This window comes from Conger conger, chromosome 10 (assembly GCF_963514075.1).
Source record: "Conger conger chromosome 10, fConCon1.1, whole genome shotgun sequence".
NCBI classification, from domain to species: Eukaryota; Metazoa; Chordata; class Actinopteri; order Anguilliformes; family Congridae; genus Conger; species Conger conger.
In genome coordinates, this window is record NC_083769.1 from 6,744,415 (window position 1) to 6,769,493 (window position 25,079).

The following is a 25,079-nucleotide window of genomic DNA, read 5'->3' on the forward strand; positions in this document are numbered from 1 at the left end:
GAGCCTATCCGTGATACCTTTAATATTCAGTTATACATAAACTTAGTATATAGTCACAACAAAGTAACAAACAAAGTAAATGGTTTGGAGCCAGCATTTACTCTTTATCTAACATAAGTTTTGAGTCCAAGGGAACACGGCGTCAGACACGGGTCCTCCATGGTATGGCAACGGGGAGGATAAAGGAAGTGCCAAGCTCACCCACCTGGAGTCCTGGGAATGCATATGAGAGAGAGAACCACACAAACACACACACACACACACACACACACACACACACACATACACGAGCACACACATGCACAGACACGCAGACACAGACACCTATACACACAGAGACACACACAGACACAAAGACACACACATGCATGCATGTACATTATATTAAAAAAAAAAATCACATTCAAATTGTTAGAAGTTCTATTGTTTGAAGAAGCTCTATACTTTAGGGATATAACCACAGATTTTATCGTCTCACCAGAAACTTGTTGAACATTAATTGCAGTGACCAAGTGGACAAATAAAATACTGTGACAATGGATGTTCATGACTGTAAAATAGCACTTGAAACTTCTGGCTCCAAACAGACTCTGCTTTGTTTAAGGAAAGTGAGTTTAGCAGGAACATATAATAATCTGGTGAGTCTATAGAATCTGTGGTGTGTCTTTCCCATTATACGGGCTGTTATTGCACTAGCTGTCAATAACAGTATTGTTAAATAGAGTACAGTCCATAAGTATATGAGGTATTTACGGAAAGTGGCCCACGTGACAGTAGCGGTGTTGCCATTTTTATTCTCAGAAAGAGAACTGGCCAAGCGATGATAAACCACTTCCTCTTTGAAGTCTTATGCTCAATGGTTCTAGGCAGTATTGTTACAGTACAGTCCATAGGTATTAGGACAGTGACACACACTCTACTCCAGCAGACAAACCTTTTTAATAAAACAATCACTATGGTTAAAATGCAGGCTTTAATTCTAGGGTTTTTACATCCATGTTGGGTAAATCGTGTTGGAATTACCGCGTAGGAATTCCTTTTTCTACATAGAATGCAGTAGCTATATTAGGTTATTTTAGGTAGGTGCATTTTATTATATGTTGAATGGAAACATCAACGTGGAAAAACCCAGAAGAACTGTTTAATTTCAATTGCTCCTGGACCACGCCATCATCTCTCACAGCATTCAATGAGCATTCAAAGTGGTTTGTATCCACCTTTCTAGTGACCACTAGAATTCACAGTACATTTTAAGGATATTTCTAGTGCCCTCAAAATGTGAGTAAAATTTGATTTTTGAATTCAGGCACTAGAACATGATGGCTGATAGGCAATGTAGTTTACTAGTTGGTGAATAGTGAGCCATTTTGGACACAAGAACAAGATGTTTCTGTATACTTCAGTATTCACCTGCTGCTGCCATCAGCAGTGACATCATCAATGAACACAAGTGAGCCAGCACCTGTGGCAGCCATACACGCCCAAACTATAACACCTCAACCACCATGGTCCTGTGGTTCTTTTGCAGTTCATTTCAGCCTCCACAGTTTGCTTTCTCCATCACTCTGGTACAGGTTAATCTTTGTCTCATCTGTCCATGACACTTTGTTCCAGAACTCTACAGGTTTTTAAACCAGGTACTTTACCATTGCTGAGCTCACCGCCATTGCTTCTTAACAATGTACCAAACAGTTGATTTTGACAGCCTAATGATGGCCTGCTTTACTGGTGTAGGGCCCCTGGAATATGTATGGTGCCATTTTATTTTGTTGACGAGAGGTTCGGTTACAATGAGTATCCGAACCTCCCGTCACCTTGGCGAGTTTAAGGAACAATAACTGAGTGGGGTTTGTCGAGGACCCGGCCCTAGGCCCCCCTGATGAGAGATTGACGGGGGATGGGTTAGGAAGGAATGCATTGTTAACCCCTCGCACACGCCATCGAGGTGGTAGCAAGCACGCCCGTAAGAGGAAAAATATGTGGTTCAGAGATAATGAGCAGCCATACTTGTCAGCGGAGGAGTCTGAAGTCGGGGGACTTAGATTTAGGGTTTTAAGGAGCAAGGTTAAAGTTCTGACTGAGGCCATGCATAGAATGAGTTCCAGCATAACCTTGGAGGAGATTCAACACGCTGAGCGAGCAGTCAGGGAATACCCCAACCCGACAGGGGAGGAGCACGATGCCTGGCTAAAGCAAAAAGATAAGGAAAACGGAAGGGATGTCAATACCGAAAGAATATTAAGAGGCTTTAAGGGCCTTCCTGATTATAATCTGATAATGTATTGGATAGATTCAAAGGACTAACAGTGGAGGAGTTAAAGGATGATTTACACTCAGCTATTGGCTGGATGTCCTTTGTAGATCCCTTAAGGCGCCGCGGAGAGGGGCACCTGAAGAGTGTGTTGAGATGGTGGAGGGCACTAACTTCTGGCTTGTATGAAGTCAAAGTTTGGAGAGAGTCCAAGGAGAGATTATGACAGGGAGACAAATACCAGTGATGAATAGGTTCATTAAAAAATTACATAAGAGCTAGTGTTTTTCCACTCGTATATTGAGATGGTGGAAATTCCCAACCGGAGGGGCACATAAGATAAAGTATTGGGGAAATTTCTTTTGAGGTATGAGAAAATGACAGTAGGACAAACAGAAGTAATGAATATGGTCATTAAAAAGTTGCATAAGAGATAAATGTCTTCCCACTCGATATATTGGGGACATTTCTTATCAAAAAAAGGTACACTCTTATACGGAAAAAGGATATTTAAGGAATAAGCTTTTAGACCTTAGGATAGCATCTTAGAATTTTGCTTGAGAAGATATCTATGGGCTGTTGAAGAGAGAGCAACGCAGGACAGCTGTAGTCAAGCTGGAGTGGCGCGCTCCCTCTGCGCGCCACTCCAGGATATGGATATGGAGAGAGGAGTGACGTACGCGATGCGGACTGAGCCCAAGAGTTGTGGCAGCGGGACTGATGTCGAAGAGGTGTTCATGCGCATCCCTCATCATACAGAAAAGCTGGTGAAAGAGTTAAAGGGCTTTTACGACATGCTTGGAGCCGTGAACTGCACCTGGAGGCCAACAGACGGGATGCGGGGTTCCTCCACGCTACAGAACACCTTCCTGCTGGACCCACGCAAGAACCTGAAGCCTGCCCCCCTAACCTCAGTGTCAGTGAGGAGAGGCATATTCTGCGGCTGCACTGCAAAACCCCCGACGTGTTCGAAGACATACCAGTGCACATCCCATACAACAGGCAGGAGAAGTACGAAGTGCAAAGTCACGTCTTTCGAAAGTCTGGGTCCTGATCCTGCCCCAGATTCCCAAACCAATGCAACTGTTCAAAGAGCTCATCAACAGCAAGGCGGAGGGATCAAATCCCGCAGAAAACGAGATGGCTATATTTAGGGCATGGGTGGTAATTATAATATTCTATCTAATATTCTATCTAATATATATCTATATTACTTGTAAAAGTAGGAAAAGTAGTATATAGAAGCTCAACGTTATAAGTTTCCCTTCAGTTTTATGTCTTTTATTTTTTAGTAAGATACTATATACGATATAAATAAGTAGTAGACTTTAGGGGTGTTCGTACCCATTGTATTAATGGAAGTTTTATCTCCATGAAGGGGGAGCCATAAGATAAGGTAAAGGCCAAAGAGGATGATGGGTATTTGAGGGGTGTACCTTGAATTTTAAACATCATGGTGGAAAGGTAAATTAGAAAGAGCTAAAGGGGTATATGTAACTTGCATGTGATCAGCAAACTGAAAGATGATATATACACTGTAATCTGTTCTTTTGATTGATTATAATAAAGTATATCTTACTATAATCATATGTGATAAAGATTCTTTTAGAGGAATACATTGAATACAGGACATTGTATACCAGATTTGCATCACACCCTTCACTTCGAGACTGGGCTGGAAGTTCAGTAGAACTTACCAGGGCTCCAGAACGTTCGGAGTACTTGAGTTCGTACCCGAGACACCTCATGGTGAGGTACTGCTTGTGGAAACGTGAGGTCTGAGCTCGGCAAGGGGTCCGTGGCTCACGACAGGTTACCCTGGCATTAACTCACTGGGGACTGGGGACAAAATGAGGAATACTGTGCCACGCTCTGACATTTGTGTCATTTTATCAAACTTTCTACACAGTGATTCCAAAGTGTTTCATATCTTTGTTTTCAGCACAAAATCAGCCACGATATTATGGCAACAGTAATTAGGTCAGAATCATATGTTGGTCGTAAATTGATCAAGAACCACACAAATTGTAAATAGTAGTTTTTATAAGGGTGGGGGTAGTGGGGAGAGCCAGTCGCGACTGAGACTAGTCCTGAGAGGGCGAACCCACAACGCGTATCGCCCCTCAACTCCAAGACCAAAACAGAACAGAAAATAATCCCTACTCCCAAACAACGGGAGGAACAAAAACTAACCCGTAGGCGATTCTTAGTAAGGAAACAGAAATAAAGCCAACAAAAACGGCTGAAGAAAAAAAAGCGACCCTTAAAACACAGGACGAGAATACCAACTGATAACTGTGCTTAAAGGCGAGCACAGAGAAAACCAAGAGTATTGAAAAGAAAGTACAATCTAGCACAAAACCGCTAGACAAGAAAATAAAACCACAAGACGCGGCTCGGGACAAAAAGGCAAACCAAAATACAAATACCAGGGACAACGTCCCTCTACCCCGGCTCACGCGAGCCCAAACAAAAGAAAACCCTTTTAGGAAGGCGCTGGTAACAAAATACCTTAACCACATGCCTTCCTTACCTTAAATTGTTGTTTGTGTAAATTGGGTATAACACACACCAGCACAGTACCTGACTCTGAACGACAAGAGTCTACCTTGTGCTTTTACCGGCTGAATGTCAGAGCGAACAGATAATACTCAAGCACTGAAGCCTAGTCAGGACTGGCTTTAAATGCTGTCATGGGAGGTAATTCCCCTGGCACAAATGAGGAACAGGTGTTCCTCGGTCCTCTGATGGTCACAATAGGAATTACCTCCCCCATGCAGGACCCCCCTACTAAGGAGTGGCCCCAGACACTCCTTCAGCCCCCTGCCTATGGAACTCCCGGATCAGTCCCTTGAGGGGACCCAACAGCGCTCCTCCGGACCAAAACCCTCCCAGTCGATGAGGTACTGCCTGCCTCTGCCTATGCGGCGCTCCGCCAATATGCGGCGCACGGTGTAGACCGGGCCCCCGTCAATGAGCCGTGGAGGTGGTGGAGAAACCTCCGCCAGGGCCAGCGCACTAGTAAGCACGGGTTTCAGGCGAGAGACATGGAAGGTGGGGTGAATCCTCATGGACCTGGGTAACTGGAGGCGCACCATGACTGGGTTGATTTTCCTTATGATTTTGAACGGTCCCACGTAGCGAGGGGCGAGTTTCCGGCATTCGACCCGCAATGGCAGATTGCGAGTGGATAACCATACCCGCTGCCCCACCCTGTAGGATGTGCCTATCGGCCAGCCTTTTATGGGTGGCGGTGGCCCGCAAGAGCGCGGCTCTCACCTTCCTCCAGGTGGTCCGGCACCACCGTATGAAGGCTTCCGCCGAAGGCACCTCTGCCCCCCGCTCTAATTCCAGGAACAGTGGTGGCGCGTATCCAAACTGTGCCTTGAAAGGCGAAAGTCCCGTGGAGGCATTGCGCAACGAGTTGTGTGCGTACTCTGCCCACGTGAGTTGTCGACTCCAGGACGTGGGGTTGGCCGCGGCTAGACACCAGAGAGTGTTCTCCAAGGTCTGGTTCGTACGTTCTGACTGCCCATTGGTCTCCGGGTGAAAACCCGATGAAAGACTTACTGAGGCGCCTACCAGGGAGCAGAACGTACGCCAGAACCGTGAAGCAAACTGCGATCCACGGTCAGACACCACGTCCTGGGGGAGACCGTGTATTCTAAACACGTGGTCGACAACTAACCACGCAGTCTCCGCTGCTGATGGTAGTTTGGGCAGCGCCACAAAGTGCGCCGCCTTAGAGAAGCGATCCACCACCACCAGAATGACCGTCTTGCCATCAGAGGGTGGCAACCCCGTGATGAAATCTAATGCGATACGGCTCCACGGTCTTCCTGGGGTGGGTAGCGGACGCAATAGCCCTGAGGGAGCCTGGTGGGAGTTCTTGCTCTGAGCGCAGACCGGACAGGCGGACAAAAACTCCCGGATGTCCCTCTCCATGGTACGTCATGGTGAACAAAAAAAGCGCAAAGAACAACGCCCAGCGCGCCTGGCGCGAATTGCGTGTCTTTGCGGTTTGGATGTACTCCAAATTTTTATGGTCCGTCCACACCGTGAAAGGGTGTTCCGCCCCTTCCAACCAGTGACGCCACTCCTCCAGGGCTAATTTGACCGCTAATAATTCCTTGTCCCCTACGTCATAATTCCTGTCAGCCTGGGACAGAAATACTCGCAGGGATGGACTTTTTGATCTTTCGGAGACCACTGTGAGAGAACAGCCCCCACCCCCAGTTCTGAGGCGTCTACCTTCACAATAAACGGCAGCGACGGGTTTGGAGTTATAAGAATAGGCTCTGAACAGAACCTCCTCCACGAATGCTGCTTCCGCCCGAGGTGTCCACACAAATTGTGCCGGCGCATTTTTCTTAGTGAGCGCGGTAATGGTAATGACCACAGAACTAAAATTCCGGATGAAACGCCGATAAAAATTGGTGAACCCCAGGAATCTCTGCACTTGCTTAACAGACTCCGGGGAGGGCCAATTTTTAACGGCGTTAATTTTCTTCGGATCCATTTCTATTTTGCCCGCAGACACAATAAAACCCAGAAAGGAAACTGAATCCGAGTGGAACACACACTTCTCTGCCTTTATGAACAGGCGAGCCTCCAATAGGCGTGTCAAAACCTGCTTTACATGAAGAATGTGCTCAGAGAGAGTGGCAGAGAAGATCAGAATATCATCTAGATAGACAAACACAAATTTCTCTAGCATCTCCCTGAGCACATGGTTTACCAGCGCCTGGAATACAGCGGGGGCGTTGGTGAGGCCAAGTGGCATTACTAAGTATTCATAATGACCGGAGTGAGTGTTAAAGGCGGTCTTCCACTCATCGCCCTCCCTTATGCGCACCAAACTGTACGCATTCCGGAGGTCCAGTTTAGTGAATACAGCCGCCATTTTATAATAATCATTCGGCAGATGCTCTTATCCAGAGCGACATACAGTTTATTAGGCTAAGCGGGAGACAATCTTCCCCTAGAGCAATGCAGGGTTAAGGGCCTTGCTCAAGGGCCCAACGGCTGTGCGGATCTTATTGTGGCTACACCGGGATTAGAACCACTGACCTTGCATGTCCCAGTCATTTACCACTACGCTACAGGCCTCCCCAACTAAAGATGCCAAAACAAAGGTGCCATTTTTCAAAACATTTTTAGTTACCTGCACAAGGGGGCATCACATTCTTTGGTAACTTACAAACGCGCATTACTGGATATTCACACGAACACAAAGAGAAGTTGCAATACAGCACACATATCGTAAGAAATACACTTGCTCTTGGAGTTGGTATGTTTAGCTCAGTTATTTCTGCTTTTTCCTCAAACATAGAAAAAGTATGCAAATATTGATTGTGCGAGGACACCCAGTTTTAGAATCCTGGCTACACCACTACACATCACGTATGTATTAATTTGAGATGCAACGGTTCGAGTGTGGGGATTAAAAACACGCATATTGCTGAATACTGAAAGAAAGCTGGAGAAGTTGCAGTAGACACGGACAAAATGCACTTACTCATGACATCCGTGCCATTTTCCGTAATGAAACATGTTCCCTGATGAAAAATGTTTACCTCAAAAGAAGTAAATATCCTATGTTTCTGTATGTCATTGTATCGTGCTTTACTGTTGCTGTTCTCGCCCCTCCCCTGCCAGATAATAATTATCAACTTTCACATTCACATTTTAATGAGTAAAGATTAAGAAATTGGAGTGGTCTTACTCATCATGCATGGCAAAGGTTTCTGGCAAAATCTCACAAAGTGAACCATCCAAATAGAAAGGAAAGTGACAGGGTGGCCTGTAGTGTAATGGTTAAGGTAAATGACTGGGACAGGCAAGGTTTGGAGTTTGAATCCCAGTGTAGCCACAATAAGATCCGCACAGCCATTGGGCCCTTGACCAAGGCCCTTAACCCCGCATTGCTCCAGGGGAGGACTGTCTCCTGCTTAGTCTAAACTGTACGTCTGTACGTCGCTCTGGATAAGAGCGTCTGCCAAATGGCTTTAATGTAATTAATGTAAAAGTTGATCTCATCTTGTGGGTGCCAAACTAGTTTGGTCCTCACCAATTGACATCAAATGCAGATGGCTCTCCTAAAATCAACTCTTTTGCTTGCTCTTTTATGCATGAACTAAAGATGAAACTTAATACACTTGTCGAAGAAATATTTTTAGCAGCCAATTGTCCAATTACTTTGGGTCGTATACAATTAATATACTGAGCAAAACATTAGAAAATGAATAAAATAATAATTATGAACTTACTTTTGATCTTGAATGCAAAAACATTCATAGGATGGATTGTCAACCAGTCTGGTGTGTATTTCTACCTTGTGCCCATTGCATTCTGGAGCAGGCTTTAACTCCCCTGGGATCCTGAGCAGAAATAAGCAGGTTAGATAATGGACGGATGGACGGATGGATGGATGGATGGACAAACACTCTCAAAGAGACAGGCTCTGTCAGATAAACATTCATTTGCAGTCCTCATAAATGGAAAGTGATTTATTTTGGGTCATCCATCTGTGCTCTTGGCTACATTGATCTTTAAGTTAATCACAGATTTGAAGAAAACATTTGCTGAATTATATTGACATATAATTTGATAATTTTTTGTTATAATGCAGTATGGCTGTATGTCCTGCAGTAGCCTTTGAAAATAGTTGTCACTGTTGAACGCTTACAGTGACTTATTATATTTGTTATTTATTTTTGATTATGGTTTACTTACGGGCGATTATTTGGGTTTCTTGATCCTTCTGGTTTTTCTGCTGAAATCCAATTCCCCTTTTCTGTTTTCCCTGCTGTGGATGCAGGCATTGATTGTACTTCAGTCTTGGATGTGGTTGTAATATTAGAATTTACTTAAAGTATCCTTTCTGAAACCATGATACAGTGACAGCACACTTACATGCATCAACATTCAGGTTCACTGGAACCCGATTATCTTTGTGGGAGGAAGACTGCTTCACTCCACAATAGTACAAGCCTGTGTCGTTTCCTGTGAGGCTTCTGATGGTGATCACAAACTCTCTATTGGAAGGGTCATCTCTGATCTGAGTTCTGTCTTCTCTTTCTTTGTCATGAGTGTTCACCTCGGGGCTGCAGACGTCCGCACCCGAGTCTTTACACCAGTATTTAACACTCTTTGTGTAATCTGCAGCATACTGACCTGTGATTGTTTTACTGCTGGATGCCATGCCAGTTACACTCACAGGCTCATGGAGATCAGGTCTGGTATCATCTAGAGGAATGTACAATTTTGAAACAATTGATTGCCACAGTCTGAATAAAATGGCAAAGTTCCTTTGAAAAGCTTTGTTTTGTTTCCCTTTTTCTCCCAATTTGGTAGCCAATTAAACCCTATCTAATCCAATTAGTGTTAGCTGGTGGATACACCGCCCACACCCCATCCCTCGGCACGCCTTCTTCAAGCTGTCTCGTCTCAGGCTCGTGACCGTGATTCCGAGGCGCCCGGGGTGCTGTTATGGTAATGGCGATCCGCTAACCCTGCCAAGTCCCTCCCTCTGGAGCAGCGAGCCAATTATACCGCTCCACAAGAGCCGCATAATTGGCTTTTGGCAGTTCCTCGGTGTGAAACTGCTCACTGATATTCCCACCTTGGTCTATTTGCGAATGATACTTTGGTTTGGATTGGTTGCCAATGTGAACAAAAGGTTTACATTCATTACACTGTTAAGAAATTAACACTGTTTTGATTGCTCCATACCTTCATTGACTTGAACATGCACCAAGGCCTGTTCATCCAAGGCAAGTGCTATTTCTATTCCACACTTGTATTGCCCCTCATCATCCTTGGTGAGGTCCGTCATAGTGATGTAAAATGCGCCCTCTGTTTTATTATCTCTGATAGTGATCCTGCTGTGAGTATCTTCACTGGTACTGACCAGTTTAGAACATGGAAGCAGCATATTGACTTTGCACCAGTATTTGACATGGTCGGTTTAAGATTTGTCATATTTACACTGGACTGTTACATTTCCTTTGGTGTGACTTATCACCTTTTCCAGTCCCCATACACTTACAGAGTAGGCTCCTAAAGAAAAAGCACAGAAGTGTTTTGTGTTAATGCTAAACTCTTAGTGTATTCTTTTTAGCACGATATAATGATGCCAAAATGGCAAAGGAAAAATGGTTTACATTAATGCTGTACATCTGTTCAAACAACATTTATTTGTCATGAATGTGATCTCTGTGAATGATGTCCCAGTTATTACATAGAACATATTCAGCACCTTACCACACGCACATTACTTCATTCAACTATAACAGAACATTTACATGTTACATAAACACATTTGCAAGAGCTTACTCTTGATGTACACTTGAGGTCATTATAAGCCTTATATTAACATTTTATTTTAGTTTCCATACTTCTGCTAGACAGTAATTGTGTGGATAAAATGTGTTGTTCATTAAAACTCTGGCATTGCAGAAACTAACAGTACTTCGTCTTGTACTAAAATAATGAATTATATCAGCTTATTAAAATCAGTGTAAAATTTGAACAGAACAATGGGAAGATGTTTACCTGTGAGGAAGGATAAGACAAAAGCTAGCCTCATTGCTTTTGGAGTTGAAGGCTTCCATTCTTCAGTGGAGCTTGTGTTTGAGAGAAACAGAAACTATTTCTGTATCCTTTGCGCTTCTGGCTGGGTGTATGTTGTCATGAACTGAGTAAAGGAAAGGAGAATCCAGATCAAAATGGCGACAGCATCAGAAACCAGAAAACAGTTGGGGTACACAAAATGGGTCGGAATATAGGTCAAGCAGTCAGAAAAATGTTGGAAAGTCAGAGGTAAGCACATAGCAAAGGAATATGGGAAACAGAGGGGTATAAATACATAGGTGAATTAACTAAAATGACAAACAGAAACTAATGAATGAACGGGAGGACTACAGAATGAGCTGATGGACAAAAGACAGAAGCACAAAACAGGTAACAGAAATGCCATGCAATCCAGAATCCATACATTTGGGTTGTGTTTATTCAGGCAAAAATACTCTTTACACCAGCACTGTTCAATACATAACAATGGGGTTTTCTTCCATCAAGGCCAAACCCACATGGTTCAATTTCAGAGAGACTACAAAGCAAGCAAAGTGTCAACACGTCAATCAAAAGTGAGCTAAAGTATGGGCAAATCACTACATTCACAGGATTAAGTCTTTGTTGGTCATATTCTCCAAGGCACGTTACAGAACAAGCAAGGAGACTACAATTTCCATTTAAATAAGACAAGAACCAACTAACAAGAAGATTTAAAATCATCTGGGGGTGCACAAAGCCCCAACAAAATAAACAAAACCAACTCAAATTCAATAAACTCTGAAATTAACAAGATTAATAATAATTATTTTAAACAGTTTTAAAATAAAGCAACCCAAATACATGTATATTCCCAAGAGCCAGAGGAAAAGTTGATTTTAAAGGATATGCAAAGTAAATGTAGGTTTGTGGTTGCTTCCTAGTAGTGCGTAGGTAGGAACTTCACAAAGGTGTTGTAATCTAAATGTAGTTTCTGGGTTGACTACCGGGTAAGGCAGCAGATTTGGTATTTTGATGTCACATGCCCAGAATTGCTCCTGTTGCCACAGGATAGCAGAAATCTAGGAAGAAAAGAGCAATACACCGTCTTAGTATCAGTACACACAGCTGGGAGCCCATTCACTCGGAAACTTTGCCAGAACATCGATCATCCCTTTTTGGTGGAGATTGAGCACGAAGTCGACTACCGTGGAGCACTTGCTACAGCTCCCGGTGACAGAGAAACACAGAGACAAACAGCGGGTCAAGCAACAGCGGTTTGGAAAAAACGCTGCAAGATCGCTCACTCAGCCAAAGTGCCAGGAAATGGATCATCCCTTTTACGCAGGATCAGTAGGCAGAAAATGGCTCTCCAGGTTGTGGCAGTTGGCAGACCGGTAGGAGCATCGGGCGGGTGGCAGATTGTGCTGGGAGACTGACCCATTCCTCAAGTCTCAAGTCAACTGATGGTGATAATTCAATAAAGCTGGCAGTGATATCAGGGGGAAGATGGGAAAGAGAGAACAGGGACAAAAGAGTACCAAAACAAACGGCCCAAATGGCTTATAAACAGCAAGGCGAGGTGTCCATTATTAGTGGTAAACCAGACCACCCAGTCCTGACAGCGGCTGAGCCTTTTGCCTTGAGTGCTCCGCTCATAGCAGCGTAACTCGGGTTCATCTGTTCCATCCTCTGGGTTAAGCACAACCCCCTCTGGTGGCTCAAGGCCCCCAGCTAGCTCCTGCACCCGTTGAGGTTCCTGTTCAATTGATGCAGGCCCCCCTTGTGGATTCAGTTCAATTGGTGCAGGCCCTCCTCTGGCTCATAACTAGCTGGCTCTGGATTATTAGTGGGTGCCAGGGTTAGGTGGACTAAAGGAAAGAGAACTAGTGGATGATAGCCGGAACTGGGGATGAGGGAGCAGAAAGCACCCCAGGGGTACCTGGAGTGGGACCATATTTGCCCTCTGGATACAGACAAGCCATTCTGGCCGTACTTGTGTTACCACTGGTCAGCTGGTAGTCATGCATGTCGACTGAACAGCACATAGTGAGGGGACAGACCGGTACTACTGTGAGTGGTGTTATTGTAGACCTGAACTAGAGTTGGGAGCTAACAGGGCCATTGGGAATGAAACTCTTGGCCGATTGTACAAAGCAAAGAGAGAAGTGTTTGGGGTGGTACGCGGTGGTCTTGTGCTCCTATAAATAGTGCATAGGTGACTCAAGCTGACCTAACAGCTGAAACATTATTTCGGTGCAGCCAAGAGGTTGGATCAAGGACGATAGGACAGCCTTTGCTGTTGTTGTGATATCTTGTGTATTTTGTGTAACCAAATGGAAAAATTAGTTGTTGACAAAACTTAACGTAGGTCTTAATGGGAGACCAGGCTTGCACTTGGCAAATGGTTGGCATTTATATAGCACCTTTATCCAAATTGATGCTTCTCATTCACCCATTCATACACACACTCACACACCAACGGTGATTGGCTGCCATGCAAGGCACCAACCAGCCCATCAGGAGCAATTGGGGATTAGGTGTCTTGCTCAGGGACACACCCAGGACAGGATCAAACCTGCAACTCTCCGACTGCTCTTCCTGTCACAACGGCGGAGCAGAGGAACCATGTGCACAGGGATGTAGCGGAAAAAATGGCAGGTTTAATAGAGGCAGATGAAGGGGCAGACAGAGCGTAATGAAAATGCAGGGTGGGTACAAAAACCAGGTAACCAGTGCAAATATGCGAAAGTTCAAAAGCATAAAACTAGCAAAGTGCAACTGAAAAGGACAGGTATAAATACACAGGGGAATGAGACAACCTAGGCGGGGCATGGGAGTGAGGGTGGTCTAACTAATAAACATCAGGTGAGACACATAAAAGGGCAATAATACAATAAGGCATGCATGAAGACGCGGACTGGGTTCACAAAGACACAGGAAATACAAACGGCTCCGGACTAGGGAGTGGACAATTGCACAGAGTTAAGGAACGTAGTGATAGGGGGGAGCAGGTGCAAACACTTCGCTGAATCAAGGCAGACAATCACAGATAGAACAGGGAGGTGGAGCTACAGAGCACTGCAGAAATAGACAATATTAATATGTTAGTTACGTGATTAAACTATAAATCCCAAAACTAGTGAATGTTACTTTGTTAGTTAGACGAACATATGACTGTGTTAATGTAATTAGTACTGTACAAATTCTGTGTTAGTTGGGATTAGTATATTAATGCTATCTATAAACATGAAATGGAGACAAAGCAGGAAGAAAGAAAATTGAGACTGAGAAGGAATTGTGGGAAACCGGAAAATGACGAAACCACCTGAATGGTGAAGCATGCAGACAGGGAAGTGACTCGGGCTGAGAAAACATTAAGACACAGACATCACAGGGGAAGACGAGTGCAAAAACGAATAAATGAAAACTGAAAATCAGACATGAATATGAAAAATAATAAATTACAAAAACACAGAATAAACTAACCGACAAAACTCAGGATCATGACACTTACTGTCAAGCAAATGTCACACTTCCTACTGCAAATGATCCCACCTCCTCTCTTTCTTCATTGGGCACCTGATAGAACCAATCACATCTGATGCTGCCCTCAGAACACATTCCAATAAATATAACTCTATGTGAAAGTATTCTCAGGACCATCACAACGAACAGACAACTGTGGGGGAGGTCTGTGGAGAGCCTGAAACAATTGTTTGTTTTTCAGTGTGGTAGGTGGGAGGGTCTGCTTGGGGCAGTAAGGGGCTGGTGCACAAGGCTGGGAAATCAAGGTAGGTGTATACAGGGGTGCCAAGGTATAGGGTGTTAGAGAAAGGGAGAAGGGGAGAGGGTGCTTGATTAATTTTATTTTTGGGCAGGTTGAGCTGGCTTCTTGGATCAGCAGGAAGAATCGGAGGCTTGGTGCATGGTCTTTTGAAGCAGAAGCTGTACTATAATGTATCATTTTTATATCTGCGCTGAATTTATTATTTGTCAATTCCCATTGATACCCTCTCACTACCCATCTCAGAAACTGCTGATCTCCTGCGATTTTCATGCACACTAGTCACTAGAGTGCAAAGAATGGTACAAAAAACAAAACAAATCCAGTGAGCAGCAGTTCTGCAGGCAGGAACGCCTTGCTAATGAAAGACGGGCTGCAGTATATAGGTGTCACTATTAATAATTGTGCACCGTTTCATCTTTAGAAATGTTGAAACAACAGTTTTTACATGGTGGTGGCGTGGTGGCGCAACAGGCTAAGATGTAGCAGACTTGCGGTTGCAGTTCATCGCAGTTGTACACCGAGGACCGGGGTTCGGTTCCCAGGACTGGCTGAAGCCAAGTTGGGCCAGCTCTCATGGAGCAGCATAATTGGCTCGCTGCTCCAGAGGGAGGGACTTGTCAGGGTTAGCGGATCGCCATTACCATAACAGCACCCCGGGAATCACAGTCACGAGCATGAGACGAGACGGCTTGAAGAAGGCGTGTTGTTCTCGGATCACCAGATCCCTTCAGGCCGCCGAGGGACGGGGTGTGGGCGGTGTATCCCCCAGCTAACACTAATTGGATAAGATGGGGTACAATTGGCTTCCAAATTGGGAGAAAAAAAGGGAATTGTTAAAGGGGAAAATTATTCAAAAAAAAATTACAGTAGAATTCCTACAGACCATTGTCAATTTAAAAAGAAGCATCTTTATTACCAAATTCAGAGGAAAATTCATGCTATTTTCATATATTTTGAGTTTTCATTAAATGTCATTCTTATTACGATTATGTCATATGCAAGTGTACAGTTGTGTTCAAAATAATAGCAGTGTGTTTAAAAACGTGAGTAAAGGTCAAAATCCTTATAATAGTTTTTATTTCGATGCATTGGGAACACTGCACATTATATCCTAAATCGAAACATGAAGAAAAATGTGTCAATTTTTTAATTACTTTACAGAAAATGAAGAAAAATGAATATTGGGCTGTTCAAAACAATAGCAGTGTCTGCATTTCTCTTTACATACTCAAATATTTACTGTATAAACTGAAAAATCTTCAGGATTTAGCATTCCTATGAATGCTGGCCACTCCATAACTTAAATTTTGTTGGTCTGGAACCAAGATGCTCGCTTACTGGTGTGTTTGGGGTCGTTGTCTTGTTGAAACACCCATTTCAAGGGCATTTCCTCTTCGGCATAAGGCAACATGACCTCTTCAAGTATTTTGATAGAGGCAAACTGATCCATGATCCCTTGTATGCGATAAATAGGCCCGACACCATAGTAAGAGAAACGTCCCCATATCATGATGCTTGCACCACCATGCTTCACTGTCTTCAGAGTGTACTGTGGCTTGAATTCAGTGTTTGGTGGTCGTCTGACAAACTGCCTGCGTCCCTTGGACCCAAAAAGAACAATCTTACTTTCATCAGTCCACAAAATGTTTCTCCATTTCTCTCTATTCTTGCCGATAGATTAGCTTCACACAGGCGTCTTCTAATTGTCACAGTACTCACCGGTAACTTCAGACTGTCTTTGATCATCCTGGAGCTGATCATTGGCTGAGACTTTGCCATTCTGGCTATTCTTCGATCCGTTCGAATGGTAGTCTTTCGTTTTCTTCCACGTCTCTCTGGTTTTGCTTTCCATTTTAAAGCATTGGAGATCATTTTAGCCGAGCAGCCTATTATTTTCTGCACTTCTTTATACGTTTTTCCCTCTCCAATCAACGTTTTAATCAAAGTACGCTGTTCTTTTGAACAATGTCTGGAACAACCCATTTTTCTCAGGTTTTCAGAGAGAAATGCATGCAACCATGTGCTGGCTTCATCCTTAAATAAGGGCCACCTGATTCACACCTGTTTTTTCACAGAATGAATGACCTCACTAATTGATCTCCACACTGCTATTATTTTGAACACGCCTCTTTCAATTAATTATTCAATTACACAGACTCAGGAGCATGTGTATCATGAATGTTGGGTCTGTTGGTTTTCTATGACTCTACTACACCTACTGGTAAATTATTTGCCAGGTAGTAATATATTTTCTACCAAAAACAGTGATTGATCTGGTAAGTCATATTGGACTGCTATTATTTTGAACACAACTGTAACTGTGTTTACCAGACATGCTCTGGGTAGGCACTAGTATCAAGTAAAGTTTATAATATCTCTCACTGGATTCACTCAAGCGGTATCTTATCTAAGATTCGTACAGGAGGATTGCAGTATTGCTTAATAATATTAAGAATTTCACCCAAACCCACAATAACAACAGCAGACCAATCAGCTCATGTGTCAAAGATAAGATTGTATTAACAGTATTGACACATCAAATTTGAAAAAAAATGTTGAATATGAATATGAACATGTATGTGTGTATGTTGTATATGAAACATCAATGTGAATCTCAGAGTACCAAGAGTAGAACGTGTGGTGTGTAATATGAAATATCAATGTGAATCTCAGAATACCATTAGTAGAACGTGTTGTGTACAATGTGAAATAGCAATACAGATCATAAAGTTCAACCTTATCTTGTAGCACACAAAAGTTCAACCTTATATTGTAGCACACATATAATGAACAACATGAAATATCAATTCAGATCATATGAAATCACCCTATGTTGGATCCAACAACCCCAAAAAATATATATAAATGTCTTTTTGATATGAGATCTCTTTTAAGAAAAATGGAAAAAAGAACAAATAGCTTGAGCTGAGATGAGTAGTAAGGGGGAAAGTTTTGCGTGTTTCAATACGAAAGTTCTGATCATACAGTCCCGATTAGAACATGTCCCGTCCTACCACACTCTTGTGGGGAAAAAAATCAGTCCATGGGATGGCGTCCTACTCTCGAGGGAAACCTCTCAGTCCATCGAAGGTAGGCAGGCTAATAGTAGACGGACGACACTTCGAATCAACTTCGATGTACGGCACTTGGGGGGGGGGGGGGGGGGTCTTAGGGAGTGTCTACAAATACCCAACTACTAATACTAGTGCTAAAGTGAGGGACTATTCACTTTAAGTAGGTGAAACTAATGAGGGTTACACAAGTATACATTTTGATGAGCAATATTTGGTGAAGAGCCGAATGACTGAACGTCAGAGCGTTCCCATATAAATTTGACCCAGGTATGAATAAAAAAAACAAGAACATCTTGGTGTGTGTGGAGTTCAGTGAGAGTCGAGGGGCTATCTTGCAGTGTTGATAGTAGAGTACAGAACTTGGTCCGCTGGAGGCGTCCGTGTGCTCTGTAAATCCACTACTGAGTACAAACAGACACTCGGCTCCAGCGCACTGGCGTCGCTCATTGGTCTGTCATTGGTCACTTCTTCGTAGGTCGGTTCATTGGCTGCTGGGGGCAGTAACGTCGGTTCATTGGCTGCTGGGGGCTGTAACAGGGCGGAAATGATGGTAAGCCTCGACTTTAGGCGCCTTCCTAAAGGCCTTTAGAAACATTAATGAAAGTGTTAACCCTTGTGTTAACATTCTGTATACTCCCCTTGTCCTAATGGTAAAAAATGACCCGCCCTCTCGAAACCCCTAAAATAAAGCAGGTCAATGTTATTTTAAACCCCAAATCTATTTTGCATGAAGAAACAACCTGTCACTCATCACAAACTATGACATCAAATTTCAAGTTTAAATTTATTTTATTTTCATTTCTTTGCTGTTAAACATAGTGGCTGGCATTTTTGACCCTTAAGACAACACAAGGGTTAAGACTCCTTATATTATGCCTATGACTGTAGACTTTATAAAAGTGACAAAACCACTACCAACGTTATTCAATGCAAGGCAAGTAAAAAATATAATACAGATATTATTTTCTTTGAAAAGTTCATGAATATTTTAAAGGGGATGATAGATTGCTTGGGAATTTTGAAGAAGACGTTCTCGAAATCAAAGATCAAAGTACCTTTTCCCCTTTGTCTGCCACAGCTGGTCTTATGTTACCTGAAATGAAATGAAGTTTAGACTCATGTGACTGCAAACATGTACAAACTAAGCAGCAGTGGTACCATTTAATTATATGAATATTGTTTTATTATAAATAGTTATGGCTGCAATCTACAAAAAAATCATCAGACCCTACACCCCTGCCAGACCTCTTCGTTCAGCCTCCACAGGCCGCTTGGCACCTCCCCCTCTCCGAACCTCCACATCACGCTCACGACTACTGTCTGTTCTGGCTCCTCGGTGGTGGAACGAACTCCCCATTGAGGTCAGAACTGTAGAATCTCTCCCCACCTTCAAGCGCAAGCTGAAGACACACCTCTTCAAGCAGCACCTCTCCCCATCCCTCCCTACCTCCCTGTGAACCTTAATTGTTGTCTCTGTGACTTGCTTTGTGTATCGGTATTCTTAGTTGGCTAGGTAAGCAGTGTTTGGATAGTTAACTTTGGTCACTTTTGCTCTGTTTGTTTGTTTCTTTATTCTCAAAAAAAAAAAAAAAAAAAAGGCCCTCGTCCTTATCTTTGTTGTACAGGTAGCAATTGAAATTGTACTTCCCTCTAGGGTCTTTCAGCGAACTTATCCCTGGTTATGGGTATGCACTTTGTTGTACGTCGCTCTGGATAAGAGCGTCTGCCAAATGCCAATAATGTAATGTAAAAAAGAAGCGTAGCATTTCAGTGATATATTTTACACAGTAAAAAAAAGTTTTGTAGTCTCACCAGAAACTCAATTTTGAATTAAAAGTTCTGTTTTTGACAAAGTGGTACATGAGACCACTCTGATTTTTACTATCATAGGGGTGGCAAGCATACTAACTCGGGCCTGGGAAAGTAGCCCACATGACAGTTGCTGTGCTGTTTTTATTCTGAGGAAGGGAATTAGTAAACTAAATCCAGTTGCGTTCAAATAAATAGCAGTACGCTAAAAAAAGTGAACAGCTTTTAGGTCCATACTTTAAATGTCGTGGAAACATTACACATTCAATACCAAATCAAAACATGAACAAATTGTATCAAGTCTGCATTATTCTTTTACTGGAAGCAAAGAAATGGAAATGCCAGTGTCAACATTTTTCTCTTCAAACTCAAACACTTACTGTATAAACTGAAGAAATCTTTCAAGATTTAACTTCACTTTAAATTACTGAACTAATATTTAGTTGCATAACCATTGTTTTTGATAACTTCTGCGCATCTGCGTTGCATTGAGTCAACCAACTTCTGCCACCTAGAAACAGGTATTTCAGCCCACATTCCACAGTTCCTATGAATTCCCATACCATGATTTTTGTGCCACAATGCTTCACTGTCTTTACAGTGTACTGTGGCTTGAATTCAGGGGTCATCTGACGTACTATCAACGACCACTAGATCCGAAAAGACCAATTTTACTCTCATCAGTCCACAGAATGTTACGCCATTTCTCTTTGGGCCAATCGATGTGTTCCAAATTTTAACCGATTCTGCACATGTTGTTTTTTCAACAATGGTGCTTCACGGGGGCTTCTTGCTGATAGCTTAGCTTCGATTAAACGTCTTCTGACTGTAACAGCACTTGCAGATTATTGTAGATCATCTTTGATCTTTCTGGAGCTGAATCTTTGCCATTTGGACTATTCTACAGTCCTAGACCCACTTCTTTTCTCTCTTTACACTCGTTCCCTTGGTCCTGTTATCAATGCACATGGTCTATCCTCCCACTGCTATGCGGACGATACCCAACTCTTCATCTCATTCCCACCATCTGATACATCGGTTTCAGCCCGTATCTCTGCTTGCCTGAGTGACATCCAGAGCTGGATGGACAACCACCATCTAAAGCTCAACCCAGGTAAGACTGAAATGATATTCATCCCTGCCATTACCTCTCCCCATCTGGATCTCTCCATTTCCATCGGAGATACCACACTTACGCCATCACTCTGTGCAAGGAACCTCGGCGTGGTGATGGACAGCAGACTTTCCCTCTCTGAGAACATTGCGGTGGTGACCCGGTCATGCAGGTTCTTCCTCGACAACATACAGAGAATCTGCTCCTTTCTCACCCCCTACTCGACCAAGCTCCTGGTCCAAGCGATGGTTTTGTTCCGTCTGGACTACTGCAACTCCCTCTTGGATGGCCTCCCAGCGTGCGCCATCAGACCCCTCCAACTTATCCAGAATGCTGCAGCTCGTCTGGTCTTCAACATTCCCAAACACTTGCATGTCACCCCCCTGCTTACTTCCCTCCACTGGCTGCCTGTCATGGCTCGCATCAAATTCAAAACATTGGTGCTAGCCTTCCAAGCAGTTAAGGGGTCTGCCCCAGCTTACCTCCAAAAAATCATCAGACCCTACACCCCTGTCAGACCTCTTCGTTCGGCCTCCACAGGCCGCTTGGCGCTTCCCCCTTTCTGAACTTCCACCTCCCGCTCACGACTACTGTTGTTCTGGCTCCATGGTGGTGGAATGAACTCCCAGTGGAGGTCAGAACTGTAGAATCTCTTTCCGTCTTCAAGCGCAAACTGAAGACGCACCTCTTCAAGCTGCACCTCTCCATGTCCCTCCCTACCTCCCTGTAAACCTTAATTGTTGTCTTTCTCTGATATTTACTTGTGTATCAGGATGTTTAGTTTGGCTAGGTAAGCAGTGTTTGACTCGGTAAGCGGTTTGTTCATACATTTGCATGTTGCGGTATTACAATTAATCTTATCTTATCTTTGTTGTGCAGGTAGCAGTTGAAATTGTACTTCCCTCTAGGGTCTTTCAGCGCACTTATCCCTGGTTATGGGTTTGTTGTTTGTTGCTCTGGATAAGAGTGTCTGCCAAATGCCATTAATGTTATTGAATGTAATATATATATACACCCCCAAATTAAAGCTGGCCATCTGCACTTTAACCTCATATTCATTGTTTCATTTCAAATCCAATTTGCTGGTGTACAGAGCCAAAGGAACAGAAATTGTACCACTGTCCAAATACTTATGGACTGCTCTGCACAGAAGCAGCCATCATGGAATTCACTCTGTCCTTTTCTTTATGTCTCTCCAGAACATGACTTTACCACACACAATGTGATAACCACAAGTGCAGTCACCAAGGGTACAACATTTACACATGGGTGTTATGCCGGGGGGAACAGAGGAACCAAAAGCAGACAGTGGTGGAGAAAAATGTCAGGTTTACTAGCAGGTGAAGGGGCAGACAGAGCATCGTCAAAAAGCAGGCCAGGGTCAAAAACCAGGAGGTCATTCCAATAAGGCAGAGGTACAAATATCCAAAAAGCAAAGAAGAGTCCATGGAAGCAGCCAGGGGTCAAAACCAGAAAACCAGATAAACAAGGGCACAGGGGCAAGGGCAAGGGCAAGGGCAAGGGCAAGGAAACAAGGAGGCTAGAACTGGGGGAAGGAATCAAGGGCTCAGGACAAGAAAACAGGACAAGACAAACTAGCAGCGTGCAACTGAAAAGGACAGGTATAAATACACAGGGGAATGAGACAAACTAGGCGGGGCATGGGAGTGAGGGTGGTCTAACAAATAAACATCAGGTGAGACACATGAAAGGGTAATAGGACAATAACAAGGGGGAAACGAAAACGCGGACTGGATTCACAAAGACACACATGTAATACAAACGGCTCTGGACTAGAGAGTAGACAATTGCAGAGAATCAGGAGGTGCAGAGATACAGAGAGACAGGTGCAAATACTTTGCTGAAACTAAGCAAGTAATCAGTGATAGAATCGGGAGGCGGAGTTACAGAACAGAATTGAAACTGGAGATGCGTTAGTAAATTAGTTAAGTGATTTAAATTACCTAAATTACTTAAAATGAACTACCCAAAACTAGTGAATGTTGGTTTGTTAGTTTGACAAACATATTAGTGTGTTAGTATAATTAGTACTGTACAAATTCCATGTTAGTTGGGATTAGTATATTCGTACTATGTACAAACATGAAATGGAGAGAAAGCAGGAAGTAAGGAATGCAAGATTGGAAGGAAGGTTGAACCCCGGAACTACCGTAAACACCTGAATAGTGGGGCACGCAGACAAGGGAGTGACTGGGCGAGAAAACTTTCAGACTCAGACATCACAGGGGAAGACGAGTGCAAAGACTAATGAATATAAACAGAACACCAGACATGAAAAATAATAAATTACAAGAATGATGATAATAAACAATGATAAACTAACACACAGAACACAGGAACATAACAATGGGTGCATTTGGTATTCACAATACATACTTCCTCAAAGAAAGAATGAACAAGTGAATCTTGAAGAAGTCAATCTCCAAACAGTAGAGAAAAGTCTCCAATAAACAGCGAGCCCAAACTTCATGTATTCTTATTCTAAACTACCCTGCAAGTGAGCAGCCATCAAGAATAATCCTACCACCTGAAAGGGGAAAATAATCACAAGTGCTTTTCCACACAGAAAATAGACAATTTCTGTCATATAATGATGAACTTACGTTTGATCTTGCACACGATAAGAGCAGCCACACAGCAGAGCAGGAGGAGAACCCCAAAGGAAACAGCGAGTGGGACCAACATAGACGGAGACTTCCTATCACTGAGACAAACACTCACATGATCGGTTATGTCAACATATTCATTTACACTGGTGACTAATGGAGAGTACTTTGCTCTAGGTTATCCATCTGTGCTAGTGGTAAATGGTAGGCATCGTGCCTTTAGCCAAAGCGCTGTACAATTGATGCTACTCATTTACCCATTCACATACACACACACAGCAACAGCGATTGGCTGCCATGCAAGGCACCAACCAGCTCGTGAAGAGCAATTGGGGGTAAGGCGTCTTGCGCAGGGACACTTTGAAATACGATCTTCGAAAGACCAGATCAATTGGTAAACCTCCAACTGCCAGACGACTGCTCTTATCTCCTGAGCCAATTTTGCCCTTAATGTAGCTAATGTTGGCTACATTGATGATTAAGTTTATCAGAGATTCAAAGAAAACATTTACTGAATTGAGGGTACCTTGCTAATATATTGTTATACGATACTGTGCAAAAGTTTTAGGCAGGTGTGAAAAAATGCTGTAAAATAATAATGCTTTCAAAAATAGAAATGTTAATAGTTATCAATGAACAAAATGCATGAACAGAAGAATTGAATGAACAGAAGAAAATCTAAATCAAATCAATATTTGGTGTGACCACCCTTTGCCTTCAAAACAGCATCAATTCTTCTAGGTATACTTGCACAAGGTTTTTGAAGGAACGCGGCAGGTAGGTTGTTCCAAACATCTTGGAGAACTAGCCAGGTGCATAGTTGAGTCGCTTGGCCTTGTATCCACGTCAGAGGTATGGCTTTTTGGCCGCAATTCTTCCATGAAGACCACTTCTGACCAGACTTCTCCTCACAAGAGATGGGTGTACCTGGGTCCCACTGCTTTCTGCCAATTCTGAGCTGATGGCACCGCTGGACATCTTCAGATTGCCAAGGGAAGCAAGCAAGTTGTGTCTTTCATCTGCTCCACTAAGTTTCCTAGGCTGACCACTGTGTTTACGGTCCTCAACATTCCACGTTTCTTTGTGCTTCTTCAACAGAGCTTGGACAGCAACCCTTGCTGATGCAGTATAACTATCTGTCTTCAGCAACCTCACTTTGGAAGCAGAGTTTGGCTGTTCCTCACCCAGTTTTAACCCTCGTACACAACTGTTTCTGTTTCAATTAATGATTGTGTTTCAACCTACATATTAAACTGATGATCATTAGCTCCTGTTTGGTATAATTTATTAATCACACATCTGACTACATGCCTTACAAAATCCCTGACTTTCTGCAAGTGTACTAAGAAGAATTAATCATGGTTTGAAGTCAAAGCGTGGTCACACCAAATATTGATTTGATTTAGATTTTTTTGTTCACTCACTTTGCAATTTGTTAATTGATAAAAATAAACTATTAACATTTCTATTTTTGTACAGTACTGTATAATTTCATTATTTATTTTGTGTCACCCCAATTATGATGCAGCATGGCTATTGTTTACTTACAAATGATTTGTTGATCCTTCTTGTTTTTGTTTTGAAATCCCATTCTCCTTTTCAGCTGTGGATGCAGGAATTGGTTCTACTTGAGCTGTGGATGTGGTTGTCATTTTAGAATCGACTAGATATTCAAGAAAAGTTAAAATTATATGCATTAAATTAAATATGTATCATCAATGACTTACATTCAACTTCAAATATCCTTTCACAGACCATGATGCAGACCATGACCTGACCTGCATCAACATTCAGTTTCACTGGAACCCGATTATCTTTGTGGGAGGAAGACTGCTTCACTCCACAATAGTACAAGCCTGTG

General features: G+C 43.0%; 1 protein-coding gene and 1 long non-coding RNA gene across 2 annotated transcripts in view; both read right to left on the reverse strand.

Annotated features, from left to right (window-relative positions):
- LOC133138612 (polymeric immunoglobulin receptor-like) overlaps nt 1-25,079 on the reverse strand; it is a 192,544-nt gene that overhangs the window by 114,509 nt on the left and 52,956 nt on the right. The window lies entirely within an intron of this gene.
- Nucleotides 18,062-23,308, reverse strand: LOC133138227 (uncharacterized). Its single transcript, XR_009709697.1, has 3 exons — nt 23,216-23,308; nt 18,724-18,761; nt 18,062-18,196 (listed from the first exon to the last, which is right to left on the reverse strand). It is a non-coding gene; the product is annotated as an uncharacterized LOC133138227 (long non-coding RNA).